Raw genomic sequence first — 21,782 nt, 5'->3', positions numbered from 1 at the left:
AGGTTTCTTAACCCGAACGTATGAGCCACATGGGAATGACACACTCTTCGCACCTCGCCTTTGATCCGTGTACGCCTTGCTTCTGTCCTGTTGCACGGCTACTCTGGCAGCTATGTCCTCCGACGAGTGTGGTGTGGCTTGTGGAATCTGAAATCCAGCCACATGGAGTTTGGTGCGCATAGGCTTACCATGCAACAGTTCTGCTGGTGAGTGCTGTGTCGCAGAGTGAGGAGTAGACCGGTAGGCCTGTAAGAAGTCTGTTGTAAACTCCTTCCATTGCTTGCCTTCCAGCGAGGCCGTCTGCAAGCTGTCTTTCAAACTGCGGTTAAAGCGTTCTATTTCCCCATTTGCCCGTGGATAATACACAGATGACTTCCTGTGCACTATGCCCCTGTCTTGGAGAAACGCCTCAAACTCCCGAGACACAAACTGAGAGCCATTGTCAGAGACGAGCTCTTTCGGATTGCCCTCTCTGCTGAAAACTGTAGATAGGAATATTGTCACAGTCCGTGATGTAACCTGTGGCACAAAAGCTATCTCAGGCCACTTACTGTAGTAGTCTATTAGTGTGATTGCAAAGCGACAGTCCAGGGGCGCTCTATCAAAGGGCCCCACCACGTCAATTGCCAGTTTCTCCCAAGCCCCAGTAGGATAGGGCACAGGCTGCAGTGGAGAGGTGCGTGTGACTGCCGACTTGTCATGTGACTGGCATGTGTTGCATGCTTTGATAGCCGACTCAACCTGGGCATCCATGCCAGGCCACCAGTATACTTCTCTGAGTCTCTGTTTTGTCCTCACGATTCCCTGGTGAGTGTCGTGAGCCAGGGAGATCAGTTTGGGCTGTAGACTCTCTGGGACGAGCAGTCTATATGGGCCTCGCACGACACAGTCCTCGTGTAGAGAGAGTTCGTTCTGTAGTTTGAAGAACCTCCGTAGGTCCGGGTCTAGATCCTTTTCGGATTTAGGCCATCTGGAGGTGAGTATCTCACATAGTTTCAGTTGCACCGGGCAGGCAGTGCATGCAGCTTTGAACTCCGCCGCCGTGATAGCTGAGAAATTAGAGACAAGGGCTACCACTTCCACGTCCTCCTCCTGGCTAGGTTCTGAGCCGGGTAGTGGGAGACGGGACAGGCAGTCCGCAGTAACGTTTTCTCTGCCGGGCTTGTACTGAATGTCATAGCAGAATGACATTAGCCTAGCGGACCACCTGGCCACGCGCATGCCCGCTCTACCTTGACCTTTTGAAGAGAGCAGTGTGGTCAGGGGACTGTGGTCTGTCCGTAGTGTGAAGTGTCTTCCCCACAGGTATGTCCTCCACTTTTCCGTTGCCCACACACAGCCCAGCGCCTCTTTTTCCACAGTAGAATATTTTCTCTCTGCCTGGGACAGCGTGCGGGAGGCGAACGCCACAGTCCTTTCTGAGGCGTCCGGATGCATCTGGGTGAGGACGGCGCCCAGACCGTAGTCCGATGCGTCTGTAGTGACGACCGTGGGCAGCTCAGGGTCAAAGAGTGAGAATGCAGGGCTATCAACTATGAGTCCTTTAACTGCCTCAAAACTCTGCTGAGCCTCAGGAGTCCAGTCGAATGTTGCTGACCCTCGGAGCAGCGCTCGCAGCGGCTCCACGACAACGGCGTAGTCTGGGATGAATTTTGAATACCACCCTGTGAGCCCCAGGAATTACCTCAGCCTGATGAGATCTGTAGGTGGGGGTAGCTCAGACACAGCAGCAGCGTGAGATGCGTCAGGTTGTAGTCCTTTTGCTGACACTGTGTGCCCCAGGAAAGTCAGCTCTGTTTTCCTGACGTGACACTTGGAGTAGTTGAGCTTGAGCCCCGCATCGTCTATGCGTCGCAGCACCGCCGTCAGGTTCCTGTCGTGCTCCTCCACTGATGTACCTGTGACAATGATGTCATCGAGATAGCACTGGACCCCCGACAGACCTTTAAGGATTATTGACATCATCCGTTGGAAACAGCTGGGTGCCGATGCCAGTCCGTACGGCACTCTCTTAAAGCGAAACAGTCCATCATGAGTAATGAATGTCGTCAAGCTACGGCTGTCCTCGTGTAGTGTAACCTGGTGATAAGCACTCTGGAGGTCTAATGTCGAAAACAGTGTCGCGCCCCTCAATTCTGTAAACAGTTCCTCCATGTGGGGTAGTGGAAACCCATCTATGACTACTGCCTTATTTGGCTCCCTCAGGTCCACACAGAGGCGTAATTCTGCGTTTTTCTTTGTAGTAACGACTATGGGTGAGATCCATTCAGATGCCTCTACAGGCTCGATTATGTCCTGCTCTACCAGTCTCTTTATCTCCTGGGATACAGCTGCTCTAACTGAGAATGGCAACCTACGTAGTGGTTGTTGTACCGGTCTGACTTCTGGACGTATTTTCACCCTATGTGTGAACGCCTTTGCACACCCAAGTGTATTTTTCTCAACACTGGTCGCAACTGAATTTGTCTGGTTGTACTGAGCTGACGTGACCTTGCCGTCTAGTATCTGCATCTGTAACGCAGTAAACAGGTCCCTCCCTAACACTGGAGACCCATTCTGCACAATGTAAATTTCTGCGTCAGTGCAGCGGTCACCAAAAGCTACACTAGCCTTCAAGCATCCATGAACGGGGATTGCATTACCTCCGTAGCTGACTAGACTTAGCTTTGGTGTTGTAAGAGATGCATTAGGGAATAATTGCATGTAACTCGCTCTGGGCAAAATAGACACAGCTGAACCTGTATCTAGCATGAGCTCAATGTCCTGACTGTCTCGTTCATCTGTGTTAACCTGCACTGTACATACTATCTTTTCAACCGAACGTGCACCATCTACCATGCACAATACAGTCACTTCCGGTACAATCTCAGACTCGGTTACCTCACCCACTCTGTTAGAGCCCCGACACACTTTTGAAAAATGTCCCTTCTTTTTACACGTGTTGCACAGTGCATGAGCCACATCTGTAACATGTCTTACCCTGCATAGATTGTGTAGGCAAGGGTTGCGGTGACGCATTGAAATTACCCCGCTGTGACTTGTACTGTCGCGAGCGTGAAAACTGGACCGCCTCCACCGTGCTCTCCGGCTGTCCCTGAAGCATGACTTTTGCCTCCGACACCGCGGTTTCAATCTGAGCAGCGATCATTACAGCCTTGGTCAGTGTCAGTGGAACTTCCAGTAGTAATCGCTCCCTGATGCGTGCTGAGTTGGTCTTTTCGACCAGCTGGTCCCGGATCATTTCCTCTTCCATCCCCCCGAACTCACAAGTTGTAGCTAGCTCCTTCAGGGAGGCAACGTACTGGTCCGTGCTCTCGCCATTGCGTTGGCTACGTTGACGAAAACGGTAGCGCTCCGCCACTACATTAACTTTCCGTGTAAAGAACTTTCTAATAACTGATAAAGCTGTGGCGTACTTATCATCTGCCACCGTCATTGTATAGAAAAGTCTTTGTCCTTCCACTCCCAAACAATGGACGAGCAGGGCACGCTTGCGCGCGTCAGGTAGCTCCTTCTCGGACATGGCTAGTAGGTAATTTTCGAACGAGCGGATCCATGCCGTGAATGGAATGGCTGGCTCTCCGCCATTTTGAAGAAAAGGTGCCGGTTGGCTTAGGTTCAACATCGACATCGTCGTCGCCAATATGTTATGTCGTAGTAAGAAGAAGTAATGGACACTTTAGTACCAGCGTCTGTCTTTATTCACGTTCATGCCTAGAGCTAACTTGCTCAGTCCTTCACTCCAACTGGTGTGTCACGCCGGGGCACATCACCCCGGTGTAACCCATGCTCTAGGTTAGAGCTCCGCCTACAGGCCTAATGGAGACACCACATGTGTACAAAGAATAAACTCGGTTTTCTCATAGACTTCAATTCATTCGGCTGTTTTGCTCTTCCTGTTTTCGTGTTTCTTCGTTTTTTTATTTAGATCCCCATGTGTGGTATCATTGGAAAGCCACACTCATTGGCTACAACAATCCACAATCATTTTCGAGATCGGATCTAGATTGACGGAACTACTGCAGCCTGAGTCGGGAGTGGTATTTTGCGCAATACCGTGTACTTTGCACAAGCCTCAAATACCGGCATGTAACTCGAGAACCGCTGAACGGATTTTGTCGCTATCGACAGGCAACATAAGCCGTCAATTCGATATATATATTGTATTACAAAATATGCACACCCAAGCCACTAGGGGTCGCCAAAGTGCCAGTTGCAAAAAATCCGAAAAACGTCCCATATGAGGGACGTTGCAGCTTGTCATATTGTTACATATATGTATTCTGTAATGTATTCGATATGATGCATTGTGTTTTTCATTGAAAGGTGGGAGGGAGGGGTGGAGGGAGGGAAGGTGTTGGGGGGGGTGGAGGAAGGGAGGATGGGAAGGTGGAGGGAGGAGGCGTGGGAAGGTGGAGGGAGGAGGGGTGGGAAGGTGGAGGGAAGGTGGAAGTCCTTTCCATGAAGGTTGAAAAAAATGGTTGCTTCCAGTCTTGCAGTATTAAAAGATTAAAAGAAACTAGACCAAAATAGCACCATGACAATTGTATTACAAGATAAAGATATTAAAAAAAAAAGATAAAGTCATATCACATTGTAATTTGTCAAATGAACTGACATATTTTGTATATGTCTATTATAATATTCTGATATTTTGGGCATATATTTTGGACATATCGGCCAGCCTTACTGCAAAGCAAAGGCATATTCAGAACAATTTGAGTGTGCTTGCATAACTTCCACTCTCCTCCTGAGCTGAAGTGTAATAGAACCCATCAGATGAAGAACCATATAACTCTGTTTTTAAATTCTTTGGACAGCTTATGTATTTGCGGTTGAAAATAGGGCTGGGCGATGTCTACCGAATTGGCATATGATGATGTCCACAGTGAAACATTTTGTTGACATATCGTTGTTATGGGCACCTCCTATAAATGGTACTATAATTTTGTATATACTTTCTTATATATGAGCCCATCCTCACCTGGTATTTCCTTATTGTTCCTCCCTATAGCCTAAAAGCCTCATTAAGCAGATTATCTGATTATAAATAATATTTTAAATACTAGTCATAGTGATGTAACTGCAGAATAATACCAGTGAATTTAAAAATAATCACAAAGTTGGGCGCAGTGGTCCAACCCTGGTTGTAAAGTCAATCCAAGTCACTTGATTTATAGATTGATTGAGTGAATGACTGTGCAAGCCAATCTCACTTAATGTATGTAAATAAAGTACTAATCAAACACGGGAAAAAAGATACAATATTATTGTACGCTATGTTATAGCAATAAGTAATATATTTACATATTGTATTGAAAATGTACAATGTATATATTACAAATAAGTACTTTTTTTTTTAAAGACAAGAAAAAAAATATAGTAAACTGTTTATGTTTTCAGAAGACTTGAGTTCCCCTGCTGGGGAGCAAACCCCGGGCACTCACATGGTGTTACCTGAAACTAACCATAACTGTTGAACCCTGTCTTAACCATAACCATTTAGCAAACGTTAAAACTAACCTTAACTGTAACCATAATCATAGACTGTATTGCTGTGTTGTGCTGTATTGCTGGACTTTTGCAGATAGTCAGAGAACAGATACCTCTACTGAATGAACACAACACTCCAACTCACCATCTTCAGATAATTAGGTTTGAAAACATTGTTAATCTGAAAACTGTTATATTGAGCTATCTTGTTTTCCATCTGAGGTATTCAATTTGATCCAGTGTCACACAGTGGTCTCATTTAGCAAAGTGAACCTTGGACCAGCTCCAGGCGTGGAGAGTTATTCTTCTCCTCAGGACACCGTGCCGTTTACTTACTCATGACCTCTCACACCTCTCCAAAAGGGCTGACTCCTCTCGCTTGATTAATTGGTCGGTTTAGTCCACCGAGACTTTATTAACCGATTAGTAGTTTTTAATGTTGTTGTTGTTGTTGTTGTTGTTGTTGTTTTTAATGCTGAATGAGTTGTGTTGTCGTTATAAACTACCCGACTAAGACCAAAAAAGGATCATCCCTCCCTCTCACTCATGTGGTGACCAGTTCCCTCCCCTCCCATCATGTGATAGTTCTACATTACATAAGATAAGATATTCCTTTATTGATCCCCTTGGGGAAATTCAGGATAGTACATAGAATCATAGATTTACAACAATGCTGCAAAGTGCACAGTCCCTTCTTTAGCCCTATTCTATTTATAGCTGTAGATTGTTCCATATGTAATGCATTCAGAAAATACATCAGCCATTGTGTACAGGTAAGTGAATAAGGAGGGTTCTTAGAGCTGCTGTAAGACCTACAAGATGTGCAATTTGGAGGCGGATGATACCAGTGATGAGGTATCGTTTAAAATCAGCAACCTGGGACAACAAGGTATATTATACACACTCAATAAATCTGATAGGGTAGAATATACTACTTTCCTGAATGAAGCCACCCCAGGGCACTCTTAGTACATGTGCATGAATGAGCCCACAAGGCCAAGAAGAGTACAGAGATTAGAGATTGTGGAAGGTATGAAGGAGAGGCCCCTCCGTGTGGGACCAACACCAGTTGTATTGTATATTTATGGAGCAAATGTATATGTCCATTTTGTCCTGTCTGTATTTCAGTAATACCATTCAGACATTTCCATAATTCAGTACTAATATATCATCTCTCAAAGCTTACAGTTTTTACATTGTGGCTCCATGTCTTGTTTCTTTGATTGGTTGGGAGTTGATCGCTGCAGGTGTTCTTCTTCATTAGTTGATCAGCAAGGCCTTGATTTAAGATCAGGTGTGTCCATGATGGTGAGGGGGGATGCCAGCTGATGTGTTTGTGACTTTCTTTGAATGGACAATATGTTGTATATTTTGTAGAAATGCTTGTTGTTGTGTTTTTTTAAAGCCTTTTTCAGTGTGGCCAGCCTTGTCACAGAGGGTATGAGTTTCATGAGGTGACATTTTCACGAACGGTGAAGTAAAGTTTATGTAAATAATTTAAGTGAATATGTTTGTGATTAGGGTTTTTAGATGTGCATTCCAAGCTGTTCCACACAGTAGACCAATCGACCTCTGACCACTGAGATGTTCCAGATCTCTTTCCTCCACCTGATGAACAGTGAGAGGACCACGAGGAGTTCAGTAACAAGGTATAGAGCCTAGAAGATGAACAGCAAGGGGACCATAAGTTCACTAACAAGGTATATAACTTAGATGAACAGCAAGGGGACCACAAGGAGTTCAGTAACAAGGTATATAACTTAGATGAACAGCAAGAGGACCAAGAGGAGTTCAGTAACAAGAGCCTACAGTAGATGAACAGCAAGAGGAGTTTAGTAACAAGGTAAATAACTTAGATGAACAGCAAGAGGACCACAAGAGGAGTTCAGTAACAAGGTAAATAACTTGGATGAACAGCAAGAGGACCACAAGAGGAGTTCAGTAACAAGGTAAATAACTTGGATGAACAGCAAGAGGACCACAAGAGGAGTTCAGTAACAAGGTATAGAGTGTAGAGACTAGTCCACTTGTCTGAACACCCACGTCCAACATGAACATGAAGCTCATGGGTGTGCATGGAAGATCTGAGTTTCAGATACAGGACAAATTTAAAACCAGGTAAGTCAAAAGATATTTAACAAGTTATTTCCTGAAGAATGATACACACATCTCTGGCATGTGCGTATCATCTCTGGCATGCCAAATTGTAAAGCGCTTTGGATAAAAGGGCCATATAAATGCAGCCATTTTATGTGACTAAGGATTTCTTCAGTGGAGGATAGCCTCACTTCATCTAGGGCTGAGGTATATGGAAAAAATACATGTCATATTATGATTATTTTATTAACAATTAATTGTTCAGCCCTACTTGAATCTGTCTCACTTTGGTCACTTAATTGGAGGTCATCTACAGGATACAGTATAGAGAGGTTGTAGACCAAGACTTCTACAGTAGGTATCCCAGAATATGGTCCTGTTCCCACAGTTGTTAATCCAAACCTGGAGGCACATCCAAGAAAGTGCAGCACTTGATAGCAGCGTAGTCGAGGGAATGTGCACCTGTATACATTTTTATTTATTTGTTTGCATTTAGAGTATGTAGTTATCAGTCTAATTATATAATATTAGATTCACATACCCACATACAACTACACAATTGCCCATTGATCAGTGGGTTTTCGAGGACCAGGCCACCAGGCTTAAGACTCCAATTTAATAGGATTTTTCCTGGAGAATAAAATAATGTTTCATATTTCTAGGCTACTGAACAGATTATTTCAGTAATTAATAATTATGTAATTTAGCTGAGCACCCCACTATAAGAAGCACTTGGCTAATGGCTAGACCTGAAGTTTGAGACAGGCCCAAAAAGTGGTCATCCATAATGTGAAAACGTTTACGACTATTCCATTCTTGACATTCGAGAAAACAGTGCTATGACTAATTACTTTAGTCTATACATTTGGAACCTCCTATCCCGTCAAAAAAAGCACGTTAAACAGACTTAATATGTCAATACTCGGTCAATTATCTGGCCGTTGTCGCGTTGCTGAGGACCATTCCTTTGCGCACATGACTAATCGAGCCATATAGGGGCCGCGCTATAGCGGAATGTGCTGCTGTCATTGCTCACTATTGGGTTACTGTGGGAATTCCCTACGTCATTTTCTTTTATGCCCATATCCTTGAGAATACACATAACCTAATCAATATGCTGTCAAGTGTCAATACAAAGTGATTACACATGCAGAACACGATATAGTAAGACAATGCCGCGGTTTGCCTATTCAATGACAGATTAATTTCCCATCATCATCATTACCATCATCATCATCACCACCATTATCATCATCTTCATCGCAGACCATAAACGCCTATGATAGTATATTATGGTACAAGCCCTCGCGACGCGTTGAGTGGCATATGACTTACCTTTTGCGCAGAGGTGCGGGAGAGAGGAACCAGACACTGGCTTTTACACCTGCCTTGCTTGCATACAGTGTGGTGGTATCTGGTATACTCTGATGAATGCGTTATTCCTGCGGTCCCAGATAACGGTGCACACGGGCGGGGTGTCGCTCTAGGGGCCCCGGGGCAGCTTTGGGGCTCGAGTCACGTATCGAGACGGTTATCCCTCCACTGGCTCCTCGCGCTGCGGAGGCAGGTCGGCCCTGTTGAGACGCAGTGTCCAGGGATTGATCCTCCTCCACACACCAGCCCGTGTTGTGGTGGTTACCGCGGCTTCCAACATTTGTTTCTGCTTCGCAATGCGCTACAGCTACAGTAACGTCCTCCGTCCGACCAGACGTTAACGCGGACGGCGTGCAGAATATCATGAGGAGCAGCCTCCTGTCCCGCAGATGAATTGAGGGTTCGAGCCGAAACCACCGCGAAAGATGGCGCGTTACTTATTGCAGTTAGAGCGCTGCTTTGATGACAGGGGTCATTATGGAATTATGCAGAATACCTGATGCGCGAGCAGTGGCTTCTGTTGATATGGTATATTAGTGTGGGAGACCAGCAGTGGGCGGTGACTTAAAGGGGGATATATAGTGTTCACAGAGAGAGAGGGGAGAGAAAGACTGCAATGTATGACAAGTTCAACTATTGAATTGAATGAAATGTTGAATTGAATTTAATTGAAAATGGGGGACCCTGATGTAAACAAGACGAAAGTCTTTATCTGGTCTGCATTACCTTAACAATTGTATGTATTGAGCTGTACTGTACCCATTCTGCAATCTGTTAACGTTTTCAATCAAGCAATCAATCAATAGCCTACCTGTTAAATGTCCCACACTAGGCATCTTCTCAGGTAGTGCTGATGATTGATTGTACAGCCTGGCAGTTATGTACCGAGGGGCCTACCCATCCTTGATATATCAAAACAGCATTTTCAGTCCCACCAAAAGATATATATATACGACCACACACACATACAGATGTGAGGTAATTACAACTGGCCAGTCACAGTTGTCATTATGTCGCAGCCATGCCAGCTGTGGTAGAATTGAGAAGCCATGGAGCCCCTCTGTGGCCACACAGTAGACTGAGACACAAGAGGAAAATAGACACAGTCAGTTTATATACCGAATATGATAACTTAGATCAACTGGCAATATGCATGCTTATAATATAAAGTGTGTCTGTGTGTGTGTGTATATGCATGCATTAGGTAGCCTACCAAAAATGTATTGACAATATTCAAACCTCTGAGACAGTAGTTCCAAACGTGTGGCCCGGAGACAGTAGACCCCCGGCAAATGTGTTTAATTCGACAGTTATTCCATTTCAAATTCGCTCAATGAGAGAATGTTTAACACTGACAGTTTCAAACATATGATGGGTTTCTTGTTCACCAGACTCTGTGTGTGCGTAGGCCTACATGAAGCAGGCAAAAAGGAACACAATCCTGGTCAAGGGGGCAGACTACAATATAGCATCTAAACAATCAATCCATGGTAAAGCTAGACATGTAAAAGGTCACACAGCCATGCTGATTTGGTAAAATAACATCCAGCTGTTTTCGTTTGAGTCAGGAGAGTGCCGTCACTGCCGTGGTTTCTCCATAGAGCCCCGTTGTATTTTTAGTCAGATGAGTGCCATGGTTTCTCCATAGAGCCATGTTGTAACTTGTACTTTTAGTCAGATGAGTGCCATGGTTTCTCCATAGAGCCCTGTTGTACTTTTAGTCAGATGAGTGCCATGGTTTCTCCATAGAGCCCTGTTGTACTTTTAGTCAGATGCGTGCCATGGTTAACTGTGTCCTGGCTGTAGTAGAACCAGGTTAACTGTGTCCTGGCTGTTAGTAGAACCAGGTTAACTGTGTCCTGGCTGTAGCAGTTTGGTTTGTTAGAACAGACTGTAATCTTATGCTTATGGCAGATCAATCAGCATGGATTGTCTGTAAACTTTAATACATGGCAGTTTGGTTTGTTAGAACAGACTGTAATCTTCACTTGCTTATGGCAGATCAATCAGCATGGATTGTCTGTAAACTTTCACTTGCTTATGGCAGATCAATCAGCATGGATTGTCTGTAAACTTTATGCATTGTTGTCACTTGCCATATCTTGCTATGCTCGCTCATGCCTGTATTTTTTATGTCCGTTCTATTTTATAATTTTTATTTTATTTTTATTTTACTATTTTTAAACTGAATCATTTTAAACTTTTTACTATTTGTGTTACTGAAAACTGTAAGCGGAGAGCCTATTGGGATGCTAGATCCTAATGTGAAACACTGTGATTCTACCTGTCTATCTTTTTATGCTCGCTTATGCCTGTATTTTTTACTGTTGTGAAGCACTTTGGAACTGCAACCTCTGTATGAAAAGTGCTATACAAAAAAAATAAAAAATAAAAAAAAAGTTATTATGGTTTCTCCATAGAGCCCTGTTGTACTTTTAGTCAGATGAGTGCCATGGTTTCTCCATAGAGCCCCGTTGTACTTTTAGTCAGATGAGTGCCATGGTTTCTCCAGAGAGCTCTGTTGTACTTTTAGTCAGATGAGTGCCATGGTTTCTCCATAGAGCCCTGTTGTACTTTTTGTCAGATGAGTGCCATGGTTTCTCCATAGACCGAGCCCTGTTCACCGCAGGTAAGGGGCAACCCAGTCACATGATTCAGCAGGTATTGCTGATTACTGTAGCTCGAACACTGTCTATAAACGATAAACCAGTCTATAAATCATATCCAATTTACTGTGGTGCCAGGGACAAAATCATATCAAATGGACAAATTCTTCTTCACATGTTTTCCCCTTGAGAGGGTGGGCTTTTCCGTACTTCCCTGAAATCTGAGTTGCATGTGTGATGTCACTAAATTGAACCCATCCAATATGTGGTAACTTGTTACCTAACTTACCTTTAGCTTCAGATACACAGAAAGCTGAGTAGGTATATTGACATATGAAAGAATACAAGCTGGCAACTTGGAATCCCTGCAAATATCAATGCTTTTTGCCAATTTGCATATTCATAGATCCTTGCATTATCAATGAGGGTAAAGGTGTAGAAATGCTACTGAGCCGTTTATTGAACTTGATGAAAAAAAAACATTTCTACAAATTGTTTCAACATGGATTTTTTCCAAATGTCCCCTCCACTAAAATATGTGCCCTTTCTCTACAGTTAACTCCTATTGGAGGCATGACTTTGACTAAAGGTTGTTCTTTGTACAGAACTTGTCACCAGAGTGTCCTTTTCACATTATTCCACTGAAGGGGGGCTTCTCTGTACTTCTTCAAAGCTGCGCTGTCTGTGTGACACAATAATCCTGCAAACCCATCATGGTAATATTGCCCAGCTCGCCACTCTGTCATCCAGGAAATGCTAACTGCTAATGTGAACCTTGTATTATAAGTTGATATAACTATGATCTATGCACAAAAACAAATTGTTTCCAGCAAATCTTAGTTATAACGAGATTGTGTAAACTAAGAAGTATTGTGTTTAGGTGAAAGACATTTCTGGCAAACAGTTTTTTGGGAAAAAGAGTAGATTACATGAAGACGTGAGGAGGGAAGGGGAGCTTGAATATACAGTATAGCTGTAGGTTCATAGACCTTTGCATTATCAATGAGGGCAAAGGTGTAGAGATGCTGCTAAGCCATTTTCAGTAGTTTATTGAACATTGTTGGTGGAAAAACCATACCAAACTAATTGTTATTGAATATACAACATTCTTTAAGTGTTAAAAGCACATGTGGAGGGGATCTTTTGCAGGGAATCTTTAATGCATCATCTATCTGGTGGTCTTAAGACATGAAACATTTTGGGAACCGCTGGTATAGGGCATGGTTCACATGTTTTGCTCATGACCCCTAAGAACAAAGTGATGCCTATTCGGTTTAGTCAGCTCAAACCTCTGATAGATTCAAACAAATGACCTCAATCACAGGTGCATTTGTTTAAATTATTTTATTATAACAGATGTCAAGATAACTTTTGAAACAGTAAAGATCCGGATGACTGAAGTCAAGATCACACATTAGAATGACTAACCCCTTCCCTTTGGTCCTCAGCTTGCTCAGTTTGTCCAAAGGATACCATGGCCACAGAGCCAAAACACTACACATCCTCTAGCTTTGGAAAAGTTACAATAAGTTCCTAGCTACATACAGTATTAGAGCTGTCGATTAATCAGCCCGTTTGGTCTTAATCAATCAAGACTTTGTTAGCCGATTAGTCTTTGTTCATGCTGAATGATTCATTTCCTGAAAAATGAGCATTGTGATAAGCACTAGATTTAAAGAGATCATTCTGCATGATTGCATGTGGGAAACACATTTAGAGATGAGTCAATTAAATCAACTACCATAATTGATTTGTAAACAAAGTCCTATAACTCTTAGTGTGGTCCAGTGTATAGCACCCCATGTGGCTGACTTTAGAGCTGGTTAAATGGCTGACCCTGTTAACCCTTTGTCACGTGACAGTGAAAGGGTTAACCTTCTGTATTGTCGCAGTGAAAAGGTTAACCATTTGGTAGTGTGGTAGTGAAAGGGTTCAAATGGATTCTGAAAATGAATACCACTTTCTTTTTACCAAGCTTCATCCTTTTATTGTAAAGTGCCTGATTCAATCTTTTGTCCAGTGGTCTAAAGAAGATTTGATGGCATTTCTCAACAAACTGTAGTATCTGCTTCTCTGTAATGAACATGAACACTTGGGTTTGAATAACCACACCAAATAAGAAGCAAACACGCAGCTGCCATAGTTTTCTATAGTTTTATTGGAACAGCAATTGTGCTTAAAATTGCACACTTTTTCATTTACAATAATATAGATACAAATGTGAAAAATATATATAAAAACAAACCAAAAAAACATCAAAGCAAAATCCCCTTTCTCACAACAATGCTTAAACCTGAGAATCAAATATGCCAATTTGTCTTTGTCACGTCCATGTCGGAACCTTGTCAGAAAAATGGGTCATTCATACAAGGTGCTTGGACAGTTGAATTTCAGATAATTGCTTGGTAATTGACATTTCAGCACAGATCAAACAAAGACTAACTTCTGCACAGCAAGGACCAACTAGCAACAAGAGGTTATAGGTTTAAAGTCACTCTAGGTAGAATAAGCTAAATAATATATTGGTATCATTACCGAACCATGAAGCGCTTAGACAGTAGTGACACTTCATTGGATACTCATTTCCATTTAACCAACATTGGTAAATATATAACAATGCTTTTCATTATTTGCCAAGACAATAGTCAATACAAATAGCTTAAGAAATAAACTCTTACCCCATCTCTCAATTACAAATAATTAGGGGTGTAACGAAGCATCGATTAATCTATTTTTTTTATTTTTATTTTTTTTTATTGTTTTTATTGACCTATAGTCCATTCATGCTGAGTGAATCAGTTCCCCCAGCCACATTTGTGTATTAAAATTGTTTGGGGGAATTAACTGATAGAAAATTAATCAAATGTATCGAATCGTGGTCAAATGAAGAGATTTCATGATGCATTGAATCGTTGCCCGAATAATCATAATCGAATCAAATCGTTGTGAGGTCGCATCGTTACACCCCTACAAATAATTCCATTTATCACAATCTTCAGCTTCAGGTCAAGACTTTCAAAGGTAGCATGGTGGTCCTTGTCCGGTGGTCATTTATTCAGGGTATATTTTTTTATTGCACTCAAAATCCACCACAGCAGGAAACCACACCTGCTTAAAAAGGACAATACCACTGCTTTTGACATGGATTCAGTAGCCATTTTGTGCCACTCCAGTGCTGCCAAAGGCATCCTGTGTGTGTAAGAACTTAAATGGCATCATCAATTTTGAGGATCTACCCTCTGTGTCACAGAAGTATAAATAAATATAAAATGAATAAAATAAAAAATTAAATAAAGTTATGATTTGGAAAATATTTGAGCTAACAAATTGCTCTTTTGTGGCACTAAACGTTTGGTAGAGTCTCTTCTAATGGCTCAAAGGAGCGAACTTGATGTTCAGTTGATGTATAATATTTGCCAAATAGTTTACTCTGATAAATTCCAATAGGGAGGTGTAGTCTGACGTCACTTTGGACCGCCTGCGCGGTCTACCCGTTTAGGGATTTATCATTGGGGAAAATGGATTATCTGCTATTGTAATAATTTTGCCTCATGAACATTGGCAAGCTTTCCATTTTTACACAAAATGAGTTCCCCTCTAACACTAACATTTCTTTAAGCATTTTTGGTTTTGACGTAATTATTCTTTTTGACGTAATTATTTTACGATTCATTGCGAATATTTTCATGTTGAGCTATAGATTGTGGATGAATATTTTATTTGTTTTAAACAAGACGATTTAGAAATGGGCAAATACATTGCGATTTCAAGCTGGGTGGACCGGCCGGAAACAACAATGACGTAACCACTACACCTCCCTATCCAAACTGCAATATATTGTTCCTGAGTTTTTCTTTTGTATTCAGTTATTTAGCAGGGAACATGCCGCCAGTTATCAGATTTAGTGCCAGGGGGGGGAAACGACAACAAAGAAACAAAGGAATCTCAGAGGACACTGCTGCACCACTGACCCATCCAAAAAGATGGTAATTTCTTTTTATCCACTTTTTCTCCTCCTATTTTTCTTGTATTTTCCTCCCATCCCAATTTTTTGTCGTTATGCCAATTCCCCCTCCCCTTCCTGGTCGTTGCACGCATTTTTTGCCCCCTACTTGCCGGTCTAGGGAACCCTGAAGTCTATCACATGCTTCCTCCGATACATAGGAGACAGCCAGCAGCCTCTTTTCACCTGGCAGCGAGGACTCTCATTGGGTGAGTGTAACGCGTGGGAGGGCACACTACCTCACCCAGATTCCTTCCTTGCTGTGCAGGCGCCCTGACCGACCTGTAGGAGTCGCTGTTTACAACGACCAGATTACCACCCACCGGCTTCCCTCCCGCTGACACTGCCAATTGTGTCAGTATGACGACCGGCCAAGCCGGAGGCACCGCTGACAGCTGGATTCGATACCGGTGTATCTGCGGTGGTAGACAGACGCTTAGTCCGCTGCGCTACCCGGCCGCCATCTGATGGGAATTTCAAAGTGAATGGGATTTTCTGAGATGCTAATGCCACTATAATTACATATCTAACACACCCTATTCATTAAAACATTCAGGCAAGTCTGAAGTAGTGTTCAAGCTAAATTAAAAATGAAAAAAATTCAATCACATAACTTTCTTACTGTACATTTTCAGATACACTACGTACTATCTAAGGCGTACCATCTAAGGCAGTGAGAAACCAATCAGCCAACAAATATTCCAATAATGGAAAGAGATGCCAAACAATGGTTTGTGATGTAAGCTCCTATCAAGGTAACAATGTGTCCAATTAATGGTATAGTCTTAAAAGCGTCGCACTATTTCCAATGAAAGATTCTAGCATACCGTACCGAGATGTATGAGATCCACTCATTGAGTAACATTTAACACTTTGGGTGCCGGGAGCCGCCTTTAGACGTCTTTGCTGGCCATGCTAAAGTTGCCGGGGGACGCTGTAAGTCGTCTTTATATCAATATTTCAAAAATCTGCGATCGGATTCATAATGTCCCTCCGCTGGCCTGAGATCCACCAGCAGGACCCACTGAGCTCTCTGGCGGTTCAGGAGCGCCATCTGGTGGCCGATCGGCGCAAGCGCTTAACAGGAAGCGCACTAGAGGTTTTGCTAGACGTCCGTATTGCTTCCGGCCACTCGGTACATGTCCCGTGACTCTAGCTCGTCACTCTACATAGCGATCGATTGCCAATAACTCGATAAACAACATGATTTGGACGTATATACCATTATACAAGCTGGAGATGGACCGGGTAATAATATATCCCATAATGATAAAATTTCTACTCGACGATGATCGCCCAACGGCGCGCGGAGACTGGGGTGAGTTTCAGCATGTAACGTTACCGTCTTCGATAATAACTGATATTATCAACATTTGACCCACATTAGATGATTGGTATAACGCTGCCCACGGAATTATAAACGCCCCCTCGCCCATCCGGTCAACATCAGATGACGTGTAGTAACTTCTAGAAGTACGTCTAGTTGGAATTTTTTATATCGCGCTGATTGCCATCAAACTGTATTTCATCATCAATATAATGCATTTGGGGCTATATATCACGTTCTGGAGAAAGCTGCAGAAAGAGATGAAAACATACTTATACATTAGACCATACTTTACTATGAATATGTGAATGAAAAAGTTTAACGTTGCTACACAATGAACAATACATATAGGACTTTGAATGGGCCCTAATAATGGCAATGTAGCAATAGAATTTAAAAAGTTATAGCCCTGTAAAGAAGGGGACTTTCTCCATAGACAAATAGCGCTGGCAATCTATGGTATATCATTAATTTAACCTTAGGCAACCAAAGTGTTAAGATGGTCATAAAAATTGTAACTTTAACAATTCAAGAAAATGAGATACCACAGTCAGCAGCAGTTGAGCTCAATGTGGTATATTTGCAGTAATGTTAGCATCTCTACAACAACACAAGTCAGTGACTAGTAACGTTTATCAAACACAACATACTGGATTTGTTTACTTCACCTTAAACCCTTCACCACGTATCCCTCACAATCAATTTGTCAACAGTCTTTTGTTAAGGTCATCACATTTACTTCATTTGTTTTGAAGGGTACTGTCACTATACTTATTGTTATGACAGCTTACACTTGGCTTAAGAACCACAATATATTAAAGGGACATATTTAACATTTTGTCGACGATTTCTCCTTCACCATGCACTTGTCACATTGTGCACATAAGTTTCAACATTTCGCCCAAATATGGTCTGTTAGCTAACTGTGCCCCTTGGCTTAAATAAGGAATGCTAACAAGGCAAACGGGTCTTTAAAAAACAAAAACAAATGCACAACCAATAGACCTCTGCTAAGCTAGTTTTGGCTAGCGAGTCTTCCTTTTTTATTTACTTGACACCTCAAAATTCCCCATCTTATTAGAGGGAGAAATCAACATTAGAAGACCTAATTCAAGGTAAAGAGCTGGTGAAGCACATTTTGATAACCGATTAATTGCCCTATGCCATGGCAGACTGATGCTCCATTATTTGGGCAGAAGAAGTATGACACATGAGGTCTATACAGAAACCTTCCTACCACATTGTGGCAAGTATCTGATGTAATAATAATAATAAATAAAAAAGACATTTCAAAATGTCACAATAACCCATTTAAAAACTAGTTTGACCGAAGTATATTTTCAGATGAAGGATTCAAGGTAAGTTCACAATGGTTGTGAGTGGACACTTGCAAATCTGGCTTCAGAAACTACGGCACGGTCACAGTGAACACCAATATAAATCACAATCATATTCATAGAAAACAATGGCCATTACCACAAAAGGTTGGGCCATAAATTGTAAATCTGGTCACAAATTCACATTTGCAACGAGGCAGAGTATGTTTATCTCAAGTCAAAGCACTAAAACTGCACCAGACAGACCAGTACACACAAAGGCTACCTACCACCACATGTACTTTCTGTAATTCACACACACAACCACACGCATATGGTGCAGGTACATTCACAGTGCATGTGACACAAGGGTGTCTTCACAGAGTGGGTGTTTGTATGTATGACTGTCTTGAGAGGCAAATGTGTTTGGTCCCAGGAGCTAATGAACACATCTCTTGTACAAGCTCACCATCATTGACCATCTGCGTTTCTTGTGTAGTTATGTTAGTGTTTAGTCACGCTGCCCTAATCAACATGCCCTGTAAACGGATGTGTCAAGGGATTCACACTGGAACATTAAGATGCACCTGTGTTGTACCGAACATTCATGGTTGTGCTTTGCTCTTCAGATGTGGCCATTGTGCTGTAGCACCTAGCTGACAGCAGAGACAGTGAAAGGACTTGTTTTGTCAAAGGTCGCTGGTTTATGTGACAATCGTATGTCCGATAAAAAGGTGTCTAGATTGGCAGGCAGGTATGAGACCAAATGCATCACAGAAACGGCAGGAGAGGAAGCAGAAAAGGCACTGGGCTGTTTTGACGACAAGAGCCAGAAATAACAAGAGTCGACAGTGAGGAGTATAACAAAGCAAGATGATCAAGTAACAAAGCCTGTTTCGAAGTCAGATATTGAACAAAAAGGTTTAGCTGATTAGATTAATATATTACAACAGCTACTCATTAAGCCTGCATTGTGACATGCCAATAGCGAGAGCCTGTGGACTAGCAGTGTGCATGTGTATAAATTTTTTCACACACCGTTAACCAGTTTAGTCTTGCAACAAACTCATAGAATCATCCCCTGGTGTTAAAACTGATCAAACAAATAATGCGTACACTAACGGCACCCCTTCACACTGAAACGCACAGATAGTCTTCACAGCAATAGTTTTTATGATGCTTCAGAGTAATTCAGTTTTAAATCAAACTGCCAATCTGGTTCCTTGGGTTTATAATCCACAAGCCTTTTCCAACCAACTAGTAATTAGCAATAAATTGACAAAATAGTCACAAGCAATTTCCATATGTTTTCATATTTTCGCTGCTGCACGTTCTACATGTAGTTAGTGTGTGGCTAGCAGTGTAACTTGATTTCAGTAAGGTATGCTAACAATTCTAATAATTTAACTAATAATGTAGCTAATAAACAGCTCATATTTTGGGGGGAAATTGTAGGGTGAATATATATATATATTTTTTTTATACAAGTGATGGGTTAAATCAAATTAACTAAATAATTAAAAAGCTGAAGGTATCCTTGTAACAAAGCCAGTGGTGATCTTTAATAAGTGCCATACCAATATCATTACTGGGCAATCCATAATTTACTGTATCCATAACTTTGTGAAATGATGAGTATTATGTGTTCAACATAAAGACAGTGTTGTTAATTAAATAACAGTCATGTATGAAGGGGAAATTATGTCAACAGACTACACTTCATGAACTACATTTAAAGCTCCAAGTTACAAGTCCCCGCTATTTCCCAACTTCAAAAACAAAATGTGATACCATGGTATCAAGTTTCAAGTTTCTTCACAATCATGAACACAAAGGTTTGGTATGGAAATATTGAATGTGAAATCATTATAATTCTAAGCTATTCTTGATCAGTTTCATCAGTATTCTTCACGTATTAAGTTTCATGATATTCGTTCGTTTAGATTTTGTAGCTTTGCTAAGTGATGAATGATGTCATAATGCACACACACAGCAACGAATAAAAAAGTATATCAGCTGTCCTCCTGATACATTGGGCAAAGAACAATGTCCGTCAATTGTGACGCCCACATTCCCACAAGGGGATCAATAAAGGAATATATATCAAGATTCTGGCTTTAATTGATTAATGGTTTAACTGGCTGTTACAAACATTCTTCCTCTCACTGCTGCCAAAAGGATTGTCTATGGTGTAACAACCCTAAGTTGTACTGGGATGTGCTCTGTGGGAGTGTATGTATGCGTGTGTGTGTCTCTCTCTCCCCGTCTCCTCTGTATGAATGTGCTGAGAGATGATGGTTTTCAGCTGGCGGACATGGCTGATTTAAACACCTTGCCTGGAAGCTACAGCCCACATACACAAGAGCAGAGAGCAGCAGCAGAACAGACCAGTCTCTCATTGCCCTCCAAACCAACAGTAGTCTCAGTTCATTTCTGTCTAGTGTTACTGCAGTGTCCTTATGTTATGTCTGTGTATATATATATATAATGTGTAAGTACCCTTTTTTGACTGTTAATAAAAAGGCAGCATTTCCCCCCCCTTTTTTTTTACAGACAATCTGTCATTATTTGTGCCTGTCTGGGGAACGGAATGTTATGTCCTGGTTCCCCTTGGCTGTGGCATAACAATAGACATGAGACTGAGGTTTTCCAGATTCCAAACTTGCAGACCGAGCCAACATAGTCTTGACTTATGCATTTCATAATTATGAGGTGCGGGGGCCAAATATGGTGCCAGGGTTCTAAGTGAGAAGAGAATTTTTAACATCCTTATTGTAATTTTCTCATTCAAGATAATCAACATCAACTGCACAGTGCAGTGTCAATAACCCATGACCTTGGATGTTATAATGCAAATAAACGGTGTACGGAAAAAAATATGTAAAGTATGAATGTGGGCAAATAAACAGATTCTGGAAATATGAGAAATAGAAGGCTGCAGGTTAATAAAAACATAAATCACATGTTTACAGAGATTCTTAATGAAATTAGTGATCTTCCAAAATGACACTCGAGTGATCTTCCTTCCTTCCTTCATGTTTGGCTGTGTCATCACTGGGGACTAAGGTTACATGGGCAACCTATGTTAAAGGGGACATGTACTATAAATGTCATTTTTCAGTCTCTAGCATTGTATTATAGTAATAGGAGTTAGTATCAATGTGTTTTAGTGTCTAAATACCATATTGGCGGATTGCTCTGATTCAGCTCAGATCATTTCCTTCTCCAGTAAATCAGGCCATCCTGATTTGAAGGCCTGAGTCACGTCATTCAGGCTCTGGGTAGCAGACAGTGATGTGATTGGCTCTGTGGTTGTAGCTAATGCCCGCCCACATTCTACCTAGATTGACTGTACACAGCGAGTGGAAACCATTTCCTCATACTCTGCATGGAGAGAGAGAGAGAGAGAGAGAGATAGAGAGCACTTGGGGGGGGGGGGGGGGGGACCTGCCGCGCGCCACACACCCGCAAACGGGAGATTGAAAGAAAGAAAAAAAAAACCACAAGCTGCCGCGCGGACTCTCATCACCGAGAGGGAGAGAAAGGAAGAGAGAGGGAGGGAGAGA

This window comes from Notolepis coatsorum, assembly GCF_963971535.1.
Source record: "Notolepis coatsorum genome assembly, chromosome: 3".
NCBI lineage: Eukaryota > Metazoa > Chordata > Actinopteri > Aulopiformes > Paralepididae > Notolepis > Notolepis coatsorum.
The sequence above is the reverse complement of the archived record's forward strand: the minus strand, read 5'-3'. Positions refer to the sequence as shown.